The sequence below is a fragment of the Dipodomys spectabilis genome, unplaced genomic scaffold (assembly GCF_019054845.1).
Source record: "Dipodomys spectabilis isolate Male_0828 unplaced genomic scaffold, ASM1905484v1 ptg000250l, whole genome shotgun sequence".
Taxonomy (NCBI): domain Eukaryota; kingdom Metazoa; phylum Chordata; class Mammalia; order Rodentia; family Heteromyidae; genus Dipodomys; species Dipodomys spectabilis.
Genome location: NW_024870927.1, coordinates 2,054,699 through 2,062,405, shown reverse-complemented (window position 1 = coordinate 2,062,405; position 7,707 = coordinate 2,054,699).

The following is a 7,707-nucleotide window of genomic DNA, read 5'->3' as shown; positions in this document are numbered from 1 at the left end:
GCACCCTGTGCAGGACTCAGAACAGCGCACCCTATGGAGGACTCAGCACATAGCTCCATTCCACAAGCTGTCATTAGAATTAGGGTGCTTCATCAGTATCAACATTCTTTGAGGAAAATTTTTACAAACCAAACAAGTTCACATCCAATGGTTTAGTGGGGTGTTTTTCTGGGGAGAGGGTGTTAGCCATGGGGTTTGAACTCAAAGCTCTACCACTTGGAGCCACATTTTGAGGTATTTCTCAGACTTCCTGCCAGGACTGGGTTTTGAAGACCTTGAGCAGCTAGGATGACGGGCATAAGCCAGGATGACATGGGTAACCGGTGGAGCTGGGTTGAAGCGGTTTACATGTGGCTAAGTCAGGTTAGGTGGCAGCTGTCAGCACCAGACTCCTAGCTTGCACTGTAATGAGGTTTTTGAAGTTCTGTCCTTCTATAATTACAGTTCGAATATCCTACCGTTTTTTTGGCATAAAACCTGGGGCTTGAGTTAGAGCTTAGACACTGTCCCTAAACGTTTGTGCTCAAGGCTAGCACTCAATTGATTGAAAGACAGCAGAACTTCTGAGTTTTTTGTTTTGTGGCACTGAGGAATCGAACCCTGGTCTTTGTGCTTACTATGAGAGCACTCAACTCCCGAGCCTCAGGAGTGAATGAGGTATAAATAGATAGAGATTCCTGTATAAAAATATTATATGCAGAAAAAGAGAATTCTGCATGTTATCAAATTATAGATAATATTGCTACCAAATATTAGGTATTAAATTATGTCTCCATTTAATGATATGTCTCAGTTAACAATTAATAAAGCATAAATTAATAATTACTCAATATCCTATAATTGTTTATCATATATGTACATATATCCATACATACAATTAGATATTTCATAGAATGAGACCAATGTCTCTATATTATTAAATTATGCGTCGTCTGTTACTCCCAATTATTAGTTATTTAATTATGTCTCCATGTAATTTTTATTCTGTTAATGTTTAATAAAGTATTAATTAAAATTAGTGCACATAATACACTTATTGCATCTAATTTTATCCTAGAATGATTCACTACTAATTCAATCTGTTTATCATTTACTGTAGTGGCAATTCTTCTACCTATGATGTTTTTTACCTTTATTGCATCCTATTACATAGCATATAGATTTGCATCCAAATTATACATCCTATCTGACACTGAGCACTTTCACAGAAAAGGAAAACATGTGTCATGCTTGGTTTCTCACTCCAAGATTACATTTTTGGGAGTGCTGGGATCTAAACTCAGGGCAAAAAGGCTCAGTTCATGAATGGGGGACTGCCTGCACAGCAGCTACTAGCCAGTTCAGCTGCCAGGTAGTGCCCAGGCCCTGAGATTGAGCCCCTTATGTTGATTCCAAATTGTGCTTAGTGTAGTTATTCATTTTATTTTTTTATTCATTTATCATTTATTTTATTGGCTGCTATAACACATGGAATATTTATTACATTTGTTAAATAGGATATAGAATTGCCTATGTATGAAACTTCACACCTGACACCCAGGACTTTCACAGAAATAGAAAACAAGTGTCACCCTGAGTCTTAATGCATAATTCAATTTTTGTGAGTGCTGGCATCTGAACTCACAGCCTACAAGGCCCAATTAATGAATGGGTGAGTGTCAGCACACCAACCTGTGGCAAATGGAGCCGACAAGCAGTTCCAAGCACCTGAGATTGAGCCCCAGGGGTTGACAAAACAGCAGATGGTAGAACACAAACAAATATAGATCTTTATAGAGTGCCAGAGATGTCTATACATAATTTAGTTATATAGGCTACATTCCTACCAATTCTTGGGTATTTATTATGCCTGCATTTACTTAATATTACTGTTTTCATCCTTAATGAGTTATTAATTATATCGACCACTGTCTCGAAACTATAGTGTCCATGTAGGTAATAGTATTCTTTTAATGTGTCAAAAATATTCATTAAAATCCATCGGCCTCCGAAAATCACTCTCTAATTTTATGCTAGTATAATTCATGAACAAGTAATTCAACCTTGATATTCATAACTTTCCATTGGTATTCCTATGAATAGGTACAAGATTCTTAGGATCTCCCTTCATTGGTAGGGGTCAGGACCTGGCTTTGAAGACAGGGCCTATGTTGCCGTGTTAGCACATGGCTTCTCTAGAAGCCTGAGAGCCTTCATCAATGCCAGGTTACCAACACTTTTCAGCCCTGTCATTTATACCCAGGATGGTCACCTTGAAAAGAAAACAAATGTAAAACCGGCAGCCATCTGCAAGTTACTGGTTTTTTTTCTGTGTCGTTTGATTTATTTATTTTTCCTGTCAAGCCTTTGAGGCCCAGGAACTTAGGTTCAGCTGTGGGTCCAGTGGCTGCAACCCAGCCTAGAGTGATCAAAGCTGAGGCAGAGTTGCCATGCCCTAAGTTCAAGTCCTGTGCTTGACAAAATAAAAATACATAATACATAAATGCATATGTACATATAGACATTAAAAACATTTAAACAATTATTAGGCTACTTGGCGTTGTATTCACACCATTTTTTCTACCTGGCCTGGGATTTGAACTCAGGGTCTGGCTAAATCTGCAGTACTGTAAGGGAAGGGAAAGCTCACAATGCTGGAAGACAAGAAAGACAGGCCTGTTCCTTGTACTCACAAAAATAATATTCATATACATTTTAAATACATGATTTGTATTTACATACACATGTTTACTGCATATTGCAGTTAGTGTGGTTTTGAATTTTATTTTGTTTTTATTAATTTATTATATATTTTAAAGAGTATGATTACATGTATAACAATTTTTACATCCTATTACACAGAACATAGATTTGCCTATGCATTATACATCATTCCTGAGACTTAGGACTTTCACTGATAATGAAAACAAGTGGGACAATTGCCTTCTTCCACCAGGATTTTTTGGCAGTTCTGTGATTTGAACTCTGGGCCTAGAAGGCCAACTTCATGAATGGGTAAATGTTATCACACCAGTCTGACGCAAGTGAAGTTGTCGGGCAAATTTGAGGAACTGAAATGAAGCCCTAGGAGTGGCCAATAGAAAAACAGATAGATGTGTAGATTGTAGCATGTGTGTGTATTTATATATGTATATGAATCTATAAATAAAGTTATATAGAGAGAGTCATTTATGTAGATTCTAGTGTATAACTCTATATAAAGAATGATGACCTATATCTTATTTTATATATTCTATTACTATGAATTATTTGGTCTAAAATTATGCCTCCATTGATTAATCATGGTAGGAGACTTAATAAAGTGTTAATTAAATTAATCAATGACCTATATTTATTGCGTACAATCTTATACTACCATAACTAGCTAATTAGTAGTTCAATTGCTATATTACAAAGATTCTGTTATTGTTCCTATAGATAAGAACGAGTAGGTAGAACTCCCAGCATCAAACTCAAGGACTACGTGTCTTGGTTAGGCTCAGGCTTCACTGACAGCCCACAGCCTTCGGCCATGCAAGGACATGTACAATTTTCAAGCTGAGTCATTGAGAGCCAGGATGGTCATAGTGCAAATGAAACAAAGGTAAAAGTGTTGTCTAAAACTTCCTGGTTTTTCCTCCTCCATCTTGGTTGGATTATTTTTTTTGCCAGAGCTGGGATTTGAAATTGGGTCCTAGGATCCCTGGATCATCTGTGAGTGTAAAAGCTGCACCCCAGTCTAGGGTAATCAAGGCTGAGTCAGAGTTGTGGCGACCTGAGTTCAAGCCTCGTGCCTGCCCCCCAAAAAACGTTAAGGTCCTGGATAGCAGTTTGGGCCATTTTATCTGCCATACCTGGAATTTGAACTCAGGGACTGGGTAACACTATTATGCTCTGGGTGAAGTGAAAGCTAACCTAGAAGAAAAAAAAATCCGGAACATTTCTCAGTGTGTGAATTCCAGCCCTAGAACTGGCAAAAATAATATTTATATGCATGTATAAAATATATCATATATATGTATTTGAATAGATATTACATATTGTACCTAGGGCACAATATTTGCACGGAAAGGAAATCAGGTCAACATTGGCTTCTTACTCCACCTATTTACTTCAGCACTCCTGGAATTTGAACTCAGGGCCTGGAATGTCTAATTCATCAAGGGGTCAGTTTAAGCACAGCAGCCTCAAACAAATTCAATGCCCGGCAGTTCACAGGACCTGAGTTCTATCCCCAGGAGTGGCCAATATATAAATAGATAGATGTGTAAATTGCTGCAAATACGTGTATATAAATATATATAAAGAGAGAGAAAGAGAGAGATGTATATGTGTATTCCACTGTACATTTAAATATAAATATATTTATAGAATGTGAGAGGTCTATATATTATTAAATTACATGTAATATATTACTAATAATTATTAGGTATTAAATTATGCCTCCATTTAATGAAGTATCATGGATTAAGGCACAATAAAGTGCTTCCTTGTGTAAATGGAGCTCAGGGACATTTTCTAGGCTCATAGTTCAAGCCTCAAGATCTGCACTAAAAAAATAAGAGCCATTAGCTGCATGTGTCTGTGTATATATGCATGTATATCTTTCAGTGAACATCCATAGTCGTTATGAAGAATAGCTCCCAGCTAACAAATTTGCTTTGAATAGAATGATGTCATAGCACAGAGAGTGCTTTCAAGACAGTGCATGTTCCTGGTCAAAAAGAATTTAAGACCCTGGCTTGGAATTTGCACCATTTTTCTGACAGGCCTGGGATTTTAACTCAGGGTCTGATTAACTCTCTGGCAATGTGGGGGAGGGGAAACCCACCATTGCTGAAGACAAGAATTTCAGAGCAGATTACAGGGCCTGAATTCAAGCCCCAGCATGGGAAAAAAATAATATTCATACATGAGATCTCTTTACATACATGTTTTTACTCCATAGACATTTATTACCTTTATTTATTTTTCATTTATTTTATTTAGTATTATTACATATATAACATTTATTTCATTTATTACATCATATGACATGGACTTATTTGCATATAGATTATACATAATACAGAGACCCAGGACTTTCACAGAGAAGAAAAAAAATGGGTCAAAATTGGCTTCTGACTCCACATATACAATTTTAGCCATGCTGGGATTTGAACTCACAGCCCACAATGCACAAATCATGAATGGGTCAGTTGTAAAACAAAAGCCTTTGGCAAACTGAACTGCCAGCCATTTCTGAGGACCTGTGATCAAGCAATAGTAGTGGCGGATAGATAGATAGATGGATAGATAGATAGATAGATAGATAGATAGATAGATAGATAGATAGATAGAGAGATAGATAGATAGATAGATAGATAGATAGATAGATAGATAGATAGATAGATAGATAGATAGATAGATAGATAGATAGATAGATAGATAGATAGATAGATAGATAGATGGATGGATAGATGGATAGATGGATAGATGTGTAGTTTGCTATGTATATGAGAGAGAGAATGTGAGGATATTAAATTATATATACTATGAATTATTAGTAATTAAATTATGTCTCCTTTTAATGAAATGAAGTATCATGGTTGAATACTTATTAAAGCGTTAATGTAAAAGTAGTCAGTATTCCTTAATTGGGAGAATCATACCATGGTGCTAGAATGGAAGACATTATCCAATACTTTTTGTGTGGCATTCTATAAGGAATCATGAACTAACTGCAAATTTAATTGTTACTTTTATAACATTCCATTAGGCATTCCCATGGATAGGAATGATTTTCTCAAGATCTCCCTCCATTTATAGGTGGCAGTCCAGGCACTTCAACTCCAGGCCTGGGTATTTTACTTCAAAATACAAACCATTGGAATGACACTGTGAAGATTTCAGACTGTCAAGATGAAAGAAAAAAAAATGAGAAGAAAAGAAAGCTAAGTGTCAGTGGATCCTACCTGTAATCCTAGCTCTTCAGGAGGCTGAGAGGTAGAGAATAGCAGTTTGAATTCAGCCAAGACAGGAAATTCCACCACACTCTTTTTTCTGAGGGATTACAGGAATAAAAAATTCCCATGAATGTGGCTATGATTCAAGGGCAGAGCGCTACCCTTGAGCAAAAGGAGCTTAGGACCATTGCCTAGGCTCATAGTAAAACCCTCAGACCTGCCAAAAAAAAAAAAAGCCAGTAACAACACGTCTCCCCATGTATGTATACATATATTTCTATTGGTGACGGTCTAGAGTTCCTATGATTGAAGATATCCAGCTAGGAAATTTGCTTTGAATAGAATGATTTCATAAAACAGAGAGAGTTTTCAAGACAGTGCATCTTCCGGGGCTCCTCTCACTGTTCCCATTGTAGCCTGAGGTTTTCTCCACATCGGGGACTGCTGGAAGAAGTCTTCCTCAATGTTGGAACAGGCCTCACTCCTGTACAGCTGAGTGATAAAAAAAAACTCCTTCTAGGCCATTTAATGAGGAATGTTGGTGGGCTCTGAAGTCCAGGAGAAAAAGGCCTCTATGTACCTCAAGCTATCTCTCTGCCAAGAGTTCTGTTGTGACAGGAAGACTTCATTTGTGCACCTCCCATGCCCAAGTTCCCTGCACTTATCCTGTCTTTGTTAGCCTATGCTCCAGTGTTGAAATAATCTGCTACAATTAATTCAAGGGTCCTTCTGGCAGACAACTAGCAAGCTGAACCTAATGAAATGATTCATTATTTGCAATGATGCCTCCTTGGGTTTCCAGAAACTTGCTAAATCAAAGCACATTTGTAATATCACTATGCTTCTTGTCATCTAGTGCTGGTGAAACTCAACAGATTTTGAAACTTTGACCTATCCTAGTTGGACCCTGGGTAGCTGTGTTTCAGAGTTGAACACAGGATCTGGGTACAGACCATGAGCTCAGAGCAGAAGCTCAGTTCTTTATCATTTTGTGTCACAGCTTCACTTCTGGTATCTGTGTGTGTATGTGTGTTCATATACTTGTCCTGAAGCCTCAACTCAGGACCTGAACATTGTACCTGAGTTTTCCCTGTACAAGGATAGCAATCTACCACTTGAGGCACACAGCCACTTTAGGCTTTTTTCTAGTGATGTAGTACTAAGGAATCAAACCCAGGGATTCATACATGCAAAGCACTCTACTCCTAAGACACATTCCCAGCACTCTACTTCAGGTTTCTTTCTTTCTTTTGTTGGAAGTTGGAGGAATTTAAGTCTAGGCATGGGTGCTGTTCTTGAGCTCTTTAGCTAAAGCCAATCGCTCTACCACTTGAGCAACAGCACCCCTTGAGGTTTTTGGTGGGTCACTGGAGAGAAGCATCTCAAGGAATTTCCTGCCCAGACTGCCTTTGGACCGTGATCCTTAGCTCTCAGCATCCTGAGTACCTAGGATGACAGGCACGTGTCAGCAGCGACTAACTTCCACTTCAAGTTTCTAAGTGGTGGATAGGAGATAATAGTCTCAGGGGACCTTTTGTGTATGGGATAGTTTTGAACCCAGATCGTCAGATCTCAGCTTCCTGAGTGGACAGGATGACAGATCTTAGCTACTACACGCCTAGACTGTAACAGTCTGTTGCAAGGGGGTCCTTGGCTCCATGTGGTAGAGCACTACCCATGATCCCCACTGGTAAGTGTCAGTAGCTAGGCCCTGAGTTCAAGGTTCATGATCAAGAAACAAAAACCAAAACAATTGTCTGCAGGACACAACTCACTAGACTTA